This window comes from Canis lupus, chromosome 15, assembly GCF_011100685.1.
Source record: "Canis lupus familiaris isolate Mischka breed German Shepherd chromosome 15, alternate assembly UU_Cfam_GSD_1.0, whole genome shotgun sequence".
NCBI classification, from domain to species: domain Eukaryota; kingdom Metazoa; phylum Chordata; class Mammalia; order Carnivora; family Canidae; genus Canis; species Canis lupus.
In genome coordinates this window covers 46,106,404-46,119,048 of record NC_049236.1, presented here as the reverse complement: position 1 = coordinate 46,119,048, position 12,645 = coordinate 46,106,404, and the positions used below count along the sequence as shown (strand labels likewise).

The window sequence follows — 12,645 nt, the reverse complement described above, 5'->3', positions numbered from 1 at the left end:
GGGTCTGAGGGTTCAAGATTTTGCTGGTGAGGACTAGAGGCCAGGATGGGTGCTATGAGGACATCACTGTGACTCTGACTTTTGAATGTTCCTTTAGGTTGGTATGGGCTTGGGAGCTGCAGGTTGCACTCGTAATATAAGATGACAAACAAAATATGCATAAGCTTGAATAAACAGAATTAATTGAAAGAGGTGACAGCAGGTGTTCCATGGAATAAGTTCGGACGAGTAGAGGTAAGGACCAATAGCTTACAGTCTCTGCTTTAGATATGTCAGGAAAACTTGAAATTGGCAGGGAAGATCACTAGGTGTCCTGTCTAGTGCATTTTTCTGTTATCTGTGCCTTCCATCAACTTTGAGCTCTTTTACAACTCTGTAGGTTGCAGAAAACTGGTAGCAATACAAGAGATTCTTGAACATAGAAATAACAATTTCGATTGGTAGAGATGCAAGAGATTCTTGCCTTGTGGATATTGACCACTTGTCTTAGCTCAAACTGCCATAGTAAAATACCACAGACTAGATAGTTCAAACAACAGATATTTATTTTCTCATAGTTCTGGAGGCTGGAAGTCCAATATCTGGGCACCAGCATGCTCAGATTCTGGTGAGAACTCTCTCTCTTCCTGGCTTCTTGCTGGGTCCTCACATGGCAAAGGGAAAGAAAGTGAGAGAGAGAGAAAAGATATGTACCCTGGTATCTCTTTTTATAAGGGTACTATTCCCATCATGAAGTCACCACTGTCATGACCTCATCAAGTCCTAGTTATATCCCAAGGCCCCATCTCCAAATACCATCACATAGGATGTTAAGACTTAATGGGTTCTGATCAACAGTTCTAATGTGTGGAGGGGCATATTTGAGGGGGGCAGTTTTCCACACCACCAACCAGTTCTCTAACACCAGCTAGATGTTTACAATTCAACTTAATTCTGACACTATCTTTCCAGAAATAGCATCAGATTCTCCAAGTGAAGGGCTTGGTCCCAAGAGATGGCACTCCATTTAAGATGCCAATCACAAACCCAGGTTGTTGTCTGTGCTTCTGACTGACTGGCTGTAAATCAGAGGTTCATACACCCTCCTCCTTGGGTTTGATTAATTTGCTAGAGTGGCTCACAGAACTCAGGAAAGTTGTTTACTCACTGGATTACTGATTTATGACAAAGGGTATCAAGGGATACTAACCAATAGCCCAGTAAAAAGATACACAGGGTGAGGTCCTGAACAAATTAGCTTTTGTCTTTGTGGAGTTTGGGGCCTGGCATGGTGGTACATGGAAGCCATCTGGTTCCCCAAACTGAAAGCTCTCCAAACCCTCTCTTTTTTGTTTTTTGATGGAGGCTTCATTACATAGGCATCATTGATTAAATCATTGGCCATTGATCATTGATACAGTCTCAAGAAATCAGGGCATGAGATTGAAAGTTCCAACCCTCTATTCATGGTTGGTTCCCCTGACAGTTAGCCCCCATCCTTACTTTCTTTCCAGAAGTCATCTCATTAACATAGTCCCGTTGTGTTGGAAAGGGGCTTGTCATGAATAAGACATTCACTTCACCTTTATGGTTCTGAAGTGTTTTTTCTGCACTGAGGTCAAGAGACTAAATATTTTAACCAAAGATACTCTTATTGCTCAGGAGATTCCAAGAGTGTTGGGATCTGTGACCCAGGAATTGTTGATGAAGATGAAATACATGTGAGACATATACTCTGTTCATTAGAATGACCAAATATATATTCCTTATAAATCACAATATAGGTTTCAATATATGAATTTGAGAGGAAAACATTCAGTTTATAACATTTTGTCCCTACATTTCTTAAATTCATGTCTTTCTTGCATGAAAAATTCATTCATTCTAGCCCAACAGCCCCCAAAAGTCTTAACTCATTCCAACATTAACTCTAAAGTCAAAGGTCCAAAGTCTCATCTAAATATCATCTAAATCAGATATGAGTGAGACTGGCGGTATGATTCATCCCTAAGGCAAAATTCATCTCCAGCCGTGAACCTGTAAAAACTGTGCCGCCAAAATATAATGGTGGGACATACATAGAATAGAAAATTTGCTTGTATATAAGAGGAAATTGTTAAGATCACATCATCTTTAGGATATCAAAGGATATTACGGATCTGTGATGAATTTCTTCTGGAGCTTATAATTTACATATCTAAAAACTAGAAACTAGAAGCAGGAAGACAGGTTAGTGTTGAAGGAGGTAGGAACAAGTCTCCCCCAAATGTGCCACTTTGGCAGGTAGACTACTTTCAGCTGAAGGCAATTAAGACCCAACAGATTCAAGAGAAACTATTACCTCTCCCTCAAACTGCCTAAAAAATTTTAGATGGGGGGCTGGCCAAGAAACAGAGCTACTACCAAGAGATACCTTGCATGCTTGCTTGCTTGCTTTCTTCTTCTTTTTTAAATCAGAATGAACTATCTGAATGGCAAGACGAACATAATTACCAAACATCTGCTTTTCTTATCCTCTTGTGAATCACCCTCCTCCTCCTTGAAGCCCCAGGCCCTTATCCATTCCTTAGCTCAAGATGGCATATAAGCCTCAATTGTCTGATTTGTCCTGGGGTCTCATTGTTTTTGTGGGGCCCCCATATGAACATAATTGAAATTGTTTTCTCTAGTTATTCTATTTTTTTTAGTTTTTAAATTTAAATTCAATTTTCCAACATATAGAATCTATTTGTTAATTTGATTATTCAACCAGCCAGAGAACTTAGAAGAAAGATAGATGGAAAATTTTTTCTTCCTCTCCTACATGGTGTTACCTTAGTATAAAGCATAAGTGTAGAGAGTAAAGTGGTGGTAGACACAGCTTTGGTTTGGTGGTCAAGTTTAAGGCACAAATCCTAGAGATATTTAAAACGAGGAACACCAAAATAGCAGGAAGTATATTCTATATAACAAACCCTTCCACCAAAAGAACATATTGGATTAAAACAACAATAGTTTATTAGCTCATGACATTGTAAGTCAGCAGTTTTGATTAGATTCATCTGGGTAGTTCTTTTGCTGGTCTTGGGCAGGCTCATTTATGTAGTAGAGTTTCCTTATGTGTGTGTAGTCAGCCAGCATTTGATGGCCTCACTCACATATCTGGCTCTTGGCTGGAGCAAGGGATTCTCAGGGCCATGTGTCTTCCATCATCCAGCAGGCTAGCCTGGCTCATTGATCTGGTGGTGTCAGGGTTCCAAGTGCAGAAGCAAGGGCAAGCCCCAATAACCAAGTAGTCTTCAAGTGTCATCTTGCACCATGTTTGTTGTCATCCCATTGGCCAAAGCAAGTAACATGATCAGGGCCAGAGCCAGTATTAGAGGAGACTAACCAAGAGCATGGAAATAGAGAATTATTTTAGCCATTTTTGCAAACAATCTAATGAAACCAAGAGCTAAAAAAAAAAAATTATTTATTTATTTATTTATTATTTATTTATTTATTTATTTATGAGACACACACAGAGGCAAAGAGATAGACAGAGGGATAAATAAGCTCCTCGCAGGGAGCCCAATGAGGGACTCAATTTCTGGACCAGGATTACACCCCAAGCCAAAGGCTCAAAACTGCTGAGCCACCCAGGTGTCCCTAAACCAAGAGTTATTTTGTGGGAAAGAGTGCAGAGTAGATCTAGAGGAAGAAGCAGGAAGAATAAAAAAAATAACTCTATACCAATATTTATTAATTAAAACTATGTACCAGGTTCTGTGCTAGGAAGACAGATTTTAAAAACCAACAGTGACGCCTGAGTGGCTCAGGGTGTGATCCCAGACCTGAGATCAAGTCTCACATCAGGCTTCCTGCAGGGAGCCTGCTTCTGTCTCTGCCTCTCTCTGTCTCTCATGAATAAATAAATAAAATCTTAAAAAAAAAAACCCAAAACAAAACGAACAAGATGTAACTCTATTCTAAAGAAGTCTAGAGTGGGGGAAAATATATAAACAGCTTAAAAACAGCTCACCAAGGGTTAGGATAGAGCTATGCTAGCTAGCGGTTCAGGAAACATTTTTTGTAAAGGGTTATCTAGTAAATACTTTGGCTTTGACAGTTACTGGACTTTGCTTTTATCTCAGAATGTGAGCAAAATGGCCAGATGAGGAAGATGGACAGTGAATCCATTAGGGTACCAGGAAAAGGAAGCCAGTTTTGAGGGGTCAAGAGAGGTTTATATAAGTGGGAAGAAGAGGAATTAAGTTTTTAAACAGTTTGGAAACTGTTAAGCATCAGATCCATTCAAGTAGATGTGATGGATATCTAAGGGCGTATGGAACAATAGGCCTGGGCCTAGGTGAGGCCTTTGGTCATGAACGAGGGTAGTAAGCAGTAACTGAAGCCATGAACTGGAAGCATTTCATTTGGAGACTGAATGTGAAAAAAGGAAAGGGCTAAGAAGCCAGGATGAGCCTTGTACAAAGCATTCAGTTTAGGGTAAGCAGGTCTGCTTGTCAAACAGAGAGAGAAGCATCAGAGAAAGAACCAGGGAAGGGCCACATCTGTGACAGGAAGAAAGAAGTGAGTTATGGCAATGAGTGAGTGGTCAAGAGGTCAAAGGGAATGAAGACTGAGAATGGGACGGGGAGATGGGCAATAAGGGGGATATTGTTCTAAGAATGTCAGGTTGGGCCTTTAGGCAAACTCCTGCTTTACACACATTCAAAATAACTTTGTAATTAGAAACAGCACAAAAAGATATGCAGGAACATTGCTAAGTAGTGAGTATAAATCTTTCTGCTAAATTTACTTTTGTAATATGTGGAAGAAAAGTCAACACCATCTACAATTAGCATATACTACATTGTGCTTTTTTTCAAGACTTCTTGGTAAGTCTGGAAAAAGAATTTTATTGGGGAAATAATTTTACCTAGATTATTTAGGTAGAGGTGAACAAGAGACAAGGAAGCTGGCATGTAAGGTGAACGTTGAGGCAAAGCCTCTTCCTAATCTCTTTAATTTATATTTTTAAAATGCTGCTAAGATATTTTTCATGACCTCATCTGAATTCTGAGTTAAGGAAACAGTGATTGAGACTTCCAGCTTGCCATATATGATTATTGATTTAATTTTGTAGCAAAGTGTTCGAATTTTTTCATTTTAATTTGTCAACCAGAGCTTTAAAACTGCTATTCTGAAATTGATATCCAAAACTGGTTGATGGGTTTTGTGCTGTGAAGAATCTAACATTTGCACCCCATGGTTTGAAATGCCTCGATTTTGTAGACATGGTGAGCACATACACTACACTCCAGGCTCCGTAGCTCTGCTCCAACTTGCCGCTTCATGTACTGACCTTTGGGTTTGCATGACTTAAAAAAAGTGTTCAGTTTGCTTAATGTGCTTTACAAATGTACTTATTTCTGTGGAAGTATTTTAAAGTAAGTTATGGACATCATAGCATTTGCTTCTAGATATTTGATCATCTCTAAAATATAAGAAGATTTTTCTATTGAATATATTGATGATTTTATTAAATACTTATTTTTATTGAATTTGTGATTTCATTGTGTTTATTTCTTCTCAAGCATACGAATTCAATTTTGATGTTTTCCTGAAGCACTTATTTTTTGCTGTTCTCTTTTAATCAAGTGTGCATAATATCTCCTATCAAAATGTTGGTATTCTATCAACATTTCATAATTCATAAAGCGTCCTGTGGTTACGTAACATTAGGGAATGGTAAAAAAAAAAAAAAAAAAAAAAAAAAAAACATTAGGGAATGGTGATGTAGGTGTCTCAAGGAAGTGGTTATGTGTCATTATTCCTAACTTTAGTAATACTATGTTGATATTAGTCATTTCAGGTAAAACTTATTCATGCTATAGTTTTGTAATTTCTATCTATGTGAGACTTAGAAAAAAATAGACTCATGCCTTGAATCTATTAAGTTTTAGAGATTGTTTTTAATAACATTTTAAGCTCTTTTGCTTTGAGCCCTTACCTACTTTAATCCTTGGAGACATTCTTTAATGTTCTTTTTTTCCATTTCTGGTCTGTGGTAATAGTTTTCTAGATCATTTCTTTTCTTTATCCTTAGTGGCTGGTAAGGAGCTAACTTGAGTTCATATGAAAGACTTTGTCTTGTCCCCTCTTTCTATCTTTACTCAGAGCTAGTTCTAGAATACTGAGAATGTGTTGTTTGCTCGCATCTACGGTCCCATCCCAGGGTTCTTCAAGGATCTTCACTGTCTTCTACCCAAACTACAGGAAACTGAAACTCCAGAGTGTCTTGTCTGTCCATCCTCAGCATTATGAATGGAATCTGACTAGTCTGTGTTTATCATCCATACAGGCAAGGATAGTCAGACAAATATATTTGACGACTCTCAAGCAAGTGCTATCCAGTTTCACCCTTTCTGCCAGCAAGCCTTCCATATGTGCCACTCACTCCGACCAGAGTACCCTCCCAGTTCCTTTTCAGAAATACCTTCTCATTGTCCTTCCATCAGAGCCTCTGATGCACCTGGCCGGTGCATCACTCAGCTTATCAGACTCAGCCAGCTGAGTCCACTCAGCTTATTACTCCAGGGGTTAGCATGCATCCATTTTCTCTTTTAGATTCCTTAAATGCTTGTTTAATTTTATCTCTTTTTAAAATTGTCCTTATTTAGGCTTTGTAATGGAAGAGAATTTAAAAGATATAGTCCCTAGTCCCACAAAATTCAAAAATAAAAGGATGACTGTGGGTAGTAATCATGCGGCCCACCCTAGGACAGAATATTTCTGTGATTAGAACTGGATTAAAAAAAAAAAAGAACTGGATTTTGTTTTTCGATAATAGTTTACATTTAACTTACTTACCTTTTTCAAATTGCACTTATAGCCAACATTTTTTTTAAGCTTCAGAGTATTCCCGTGAAAAAAGTAGGGCAGGTATAGGCAAATTTCATTTCCTTACCAGTTTCTTTGGAAATTGCATCATAAGGTAAATTGTTCTAAGGAGATCCCATTTTCCCCAAAGGAACAATGTTACATTTGGAGGTTACATACCTTACTAAAGACTCTCACTTATCTTAGAGCTATTCTAAAAAGTGTAATAGCTGTTCAATAAAAAACCTGACAAATCTTTTCACACTTTTTTTCTTGTCGACAATGTTCTTAAAAAAAATAAAAACCAAGATTAATCTTTACTCTCTTCAACATCCTCAATTTGCCCAAAATTATGAATATGGTTACTTGATACTAGATATTTGAAAGCTTCCCTCCTTCAAAGACATTGGACTTCTGAATACTTTGTTGACAGATATTCGATATCAGGATTCTCCTGCCTCACTGATACCTATAAATATTGTGACCAGGCTACAAGCTCAGAATTTTAAAAATGGAACAATATCACAGTAGTGCTATGACTGGAATAAGATAGGATCTTAATTTAACTACATATCCTTTTGATGGTGACAAATACGAATTACTAAAGGCTATAAAATTAATGTGTGTATTAATTATCATTCCATGAATATAGCTAGGAGCAGGGAGGGATCGCTCATTGTTCAGGAAAAATGGTGGAATATAGAGTTACAGTAGTCCCCCTTCACCTGTGGCATTTATTGGCATTTCCCCTTACTGTGGTCAACTGGAAGCAGCTGACCATCCTTCCGAAGAATCATCAGAAGGTCATTAGTAGCCTTTGATGCTACACTGTGTCAAAATGCCTATGCCTTTTACCTCACTTCATCTCATCACTCAGGCATTTTGATATCTCACATCATCACAGGAAAAAAGGGTGAGTACAGTACATAAGATATTTTGAAAAAGACACAGAGACCACATTCACATATGTTTTATTACAGTACATTTTTATAATTGTTCTATTTTTAGTTATTGTTAATTTCTTACTGTGCTAATTTATAAGTTAAACTTTATCAAGGTTTGTATGTATAGGAAAAACTGGTATATACAAGGTTTGGTGCTACCCACGGTTTCAGGTAGCCACTGGGGGATCTTTGAACGCATCCTCAAGAATAAGTGGGAATGATGTGCCATATGAATTTGTGATAAAAAGGTGAGAAAGCTATTTTCAGATTGCTTCTATTTTCTCAGTGAAATAGGAAGTAAAACCATTAGTTGAAAGTAACAACAGAGAGAATAAAATGGAGTAAGCTTCCTTAAGAGGGTTAATTTAAAATGGAGCTGGGTGGACATTGAGCATGTAGGGCTTATGCACGTCTTCGTCTCAAATTCTCAGAATTTTTGCTGAACTTAGCTGAAAGCCTAGGCATCTGTTATATGTTAAAATGGACACAAATGAACTTTCTGCCTAACACTAGCCCTAGCATCCAATCATGTATAGATTAGTATAACTATACCAGTGCCAATCACATTTTGTGTGAAACAACTTATGTAAATTCTCTCTTTCCTCTTTAAAAGCTCTAACCTCCCTTGTCTCTCTGGAGCATGCTTTTGATTTTGGTGGGGTCTGTGTCTCCCAACTGCAATCTCTAAGACCCTAAATAAATGCACATATTTTATTTTAGAGCCTGTGTCTTTTGTCTTGGTGGTTGACAAGAGTGAGGATTGAGGATGAATTGATGGAAAGGGCTGAAATTATGGTCTCTTGTCGTAGGCTCTTGGGAAGTGGTCTACTAGGGTGTAATGCAAGGATGGAAGGCAATACAGAAACCTTGTCAGAGCTTTGTGTTAGCAATATCAAAATGGGGCTGCACACTGTTGAGTACTCTTTAGGCTCAGAGGAGGCAGAGGCTAGACCTCAATTGTTCATAGTAGTTGCTCTCAGCCTGAGGTAATGTCGCCCCCAAAGAGGGGCAGTGTCTGGAGACATTTTTGGTCATCGCCAATGAGGTGTGTGTGGGGGGAGGGTGGGCGTGGGTCTGTGTGATACATTCTTCTGGCAGCCAGAATAGTAGAGAATATGGATTTCATTGTAAGTTGTTGGGAAGTCATTGGAGAATTTTGAATAAGGGGGAGAGATGATCCAATCTCTTTATGAAAATGTCACTCTGGCCTAGCTAGAAGCCAGGGATGCTGCTAACCATCTGATAGGGCACAGGGAAATACCCCACAGCTGAGGATTAGACACTTCCATATTCCAGCAGTTCAGATGAGAAGTTCAGGTTTATAGTGCCAGCATTTTCTGTTTTTTGACCCTTGATACTGGGTCATAATCCTTGTGTTTCTATAGAATAAAGCCAACTGTGACCCAGGATTAAAAATAAAATGCTCACCCTTAGCCAGATTATTACTATTAAGTTTATAGGTAAAATTACTTACAGGTTATAGGCATTTAGTCTTTATAAATACAATGCACTTAAAGTGTGAACTGCACAGTTGGTTTTTTTTTTTTTTTTTTTTTTAGATTTTATTTATTTGACAGAGAGAGAGAGAGAGAGCGAGAGCACACAAACAGGCAGAACGGCAGGCAGAGGGAGAAGCAGACTCCCCGCTGAGCACGGAGCCTGATGAGGTGCTCAAATCCCAGGACCCCAGTATCATGAACTGAGCAGAAGGCAGACTCTTAACCAACTGAGCCAACCAGGTGGCCCAGAGCTGCACATTTTAATAGACATTTAGCTTCTAATGGTTACTCTGGCTCATGGTGGTGCACTAAGGATCCAAAACTCTGGAACACTCATTTATTTCCTTCTTTCATATATTTCCTTCATTCTTGTTGATTCTGGATGTACCCTGGAGGTGTGTTGTGTGTGTGTATATATGTGTATATGTATCTCTATCTTTGTGTATGCCTATAAATCTATATTTTAATGTGAATTCTTGGTTTTAATTAATATGGCTTTATACTTTGTTTTGATATTTGCAAGGGAAAAATTTCCATCTGCATTATTTTTCAATTTTTAAGCCCTTTTTTTCTGGGCATATTTACTATTACAAGTAAACTTTAGAATCAACTTCAAATTCCATTGAAGATACTTTGAGAACTACAATAAAAAATATTAAAAAAATAAAAGAAGATACTTTAGATTTTTGTCAGAATCATATTCAATTTGAAACTATCAACTTGGCAAAAACTGATAGCAATGGAATCTTCCAATATAAAAACGAATAACATATTTTGATATTTACTCAAGCTTAAAAAAGTTTTTTTCTAAAATATTTAATACTTTTCTTACACTTTTCTGGTTTGACTATTCTGAAATATATGAATATATAAAATTTTAATCATTACAAATATGATTTTTATTGCATTTAATGGGTTATTGTTGATTTATAGCAATGTCATTATTTCGGAATACTTACCTTGTATCTTGATCTTTCAGAAAACCCATTAGTCATATAATTTTCCGTTGATTATTTTGATAATTTTCCATTGATTATAAAAGACATTTGTCTATTTTCATTCTAATAATTTATGCTTCCTTTGGTTTCTTGTCTTATTACATTATCTAGTAACTCAGAATAATTTTTTTAAAGATTTTATTTATTTAGGGAGGAGGGGCGAGATGGCGGAAGAGTAGGGTCCCCAAATCACCTGTCTCCACCAAATTACCTAGAAAACCTTCAAATTATCCTGAAAATCTATGAATTCGGCCTGAGAATTAAAGAGAGAACACCTGGAATGCTACAGTGAGAAGAGTTTGCGCTTCTATCAAGGTAGGAAGACGGGGAAAAAGAAATAAAGAAACAAAAGGCCTCCAAGGGGGAGGGGCCCCGCGAGGAGCCAGGCTGAGGCCGGGGCGAGTGTCCCCAGGACAGGAGAGCCCCGTCCCGGAGACGCAGGAGCTGCACCGACCTTCCCGGGCGGAAAGGGGCTCGCAGGGAGGTGGAGCAGGACCCAGGAGGGCGGGGATGCCCTTGGGTTCCCTGGGACAGTAACAGCAACTGCGCGCCCAGGAGAGTGCGCCGAGCTCCCTAAGGGCTGCAGCGCGCAGCGGGACCCAGAGCAGCTCGGAGGGGCTTGGGCGGCGGCTCCGCGGAGGGGGCTGCGGGGCGGGAGCGAATCCAACAGCGCAGGCTCCGGAGCACAGGGCGCCGGGACACAGCCCAGGATCCGGCCTCCCCGGACAGGCAGAGGCCGGGAGGGCCCAGGACAGCAAGGACGCCCCTGCCCCGAGCTGAGCAGAGCAGCGGCCCCGCCTGGGAGCCTCCAGGCCCTGCAGACGGAGAGCTCTGGAGCTACTGCGGGGCTGACTCCAGGGCTCCAGAGCTGGCCCCGCCACTGGGGCTGTTCCTCCTGGGGCCTCACGGGGTAAACAACCCCCACTGAGCCCTGCACCAGGCAGGGGCACAGCAGCTCCCCCAACTGCTAACACCTGAAAATCAGCACAACAGGCCCCTCCCCCAGAAGACCAGCTAGACGGACAAGTTCCAGGGGAAGTCAAGGGACTTAAAGTACACAGAATCAGAAGATACTCCCCCGTGGTTCTTTTGTTTGTTTGTTTGTTTTGTTTTGTTTTGCTTTTTGATTTGCTTCCTTCCCCCACCCCCCTTTTTTCTCCTTTCTTTCTTTTTCTTTCTTTTTCTTTTTTTTTTCGTTTTTTTTCTTCCTTTTTTTTCTCTTTCTCTTTTCTTTCCTTCTTTCTCTCCTCTCTTTTTCTCCTTTTCCCAATACAACTTGCTTTTGGCCACACTGCACTGAGCAAAATGACTAGAAGGAAAACCTCACCTCAAAAGAAAGAATCAGAAACAGTCCTCTCTCCCACAGAGTTACAAAATCTGGATTACAATTCAATGTCAGAAAGCCAATTCAGAAGCACTATTATACAGCTACTGGGGGCTCTAGAAAAAAGCATAAAGGACTCAAGAGACTTTATGACTGCAGAATTTAGAGCTAATCAGGCAGAAATTAAGAATCAATTGAATGAGATGCAATCCAAACTAGAAGTCCTAACGACGAGGGTTAACGAGGTAGAAGAACGAGTGAGTGACATAGAAGACAAGTTGATAGCAAAGAGGGAAACTGAGGAAAAAAGAGACAAACAATAAAAAGACCATGAAGCTAGATTAAGGGAAATAAACGACAGCCTGAGGAAGAAAAACTTACGTTTAATTGGTGTTCCCGAGGGCGCTGAAAGGGACAGAGGGCCAGAATATGTATTTGAACAAATCATAGCTGAAAACTTTCCTAATCTGGGAAGGGAAACAGGCATTCAGATCCAGGAAATAGAGAGATCCCCCCCTAAAATCAATAAAAAGCGTTCAACACCTCGACATTTAATAGTGAAGCTTGCAAATTCCAAAGATAAAGAGAAGATCCTTAAAGCAGCAAGAGACAAGAAATCCCTGACTTTTATGGGGAGGAGTATTAGGGTAACAGCAGACCTCCCCACAGAGACCTGGCAGGCCAGAAAGGGCTGGCAGGATATATTCAGGGTCCTAAATGAGAAGAACATGCAACCAAGAATACTTTATCCAGCAAGGCTCCCATTCAAAATGGAAGGAGAAATAAAGAGCTTCCAAGACAGGCAGCAACTAAAAGAATATGTGACCTCCAAACCAGCTCTGCAAGAAATTTTAAGGGGGACTCTCAAAATTCCCCTTTAAGAAGAAGTTCAGTGGAACAGTCCACAAAAACAAGGACTGAATAGATATCATGATGACACTAAACTCATATCTCTCAATAGTAACTCTGAATGTGAACGGGCTTAATGACCCCATCAAAAGGCGCAGGGTTTCAGACTGGATAAAAAAGCAGGACCCATCTATTAGCTGTCTACAAGA

At 39.6% G+C, this 12,645-nt stretch overlaps 1 long non-coding RNA gene across 16 annotated transcripts in view; it reads right to left on the bottom strand.

Annotated features, from left to right (window-relative positions):
- LOC119869365 overlaps window positions 1-12,645 on the bottom strand; it is a 61,019-nt gene that overhangs the window by 4,023 nt on the left and 44,351 nt on the right. For 2 of the 16 annotated variants that reach the window (XR_005370841.1, XR_005370842.1), the window contains exon 7: window positions 2,958-3,344. The exons of 10 other annotated variants lie outside the window; for them this stretch is intronic. This is a non-coding gene — a long non-coding RNA (uncharacterized LOC119869365). Of the gene's footprint in view, window positions 1-2,951; window positions 3,345-12,645 lie in introns of those variants that run through there. 4 more of the 16 variants (XR_005370844.1, XR_005370854.1, XR_005370846.1 and 1 more) reach the window with 4 other exon arrangements.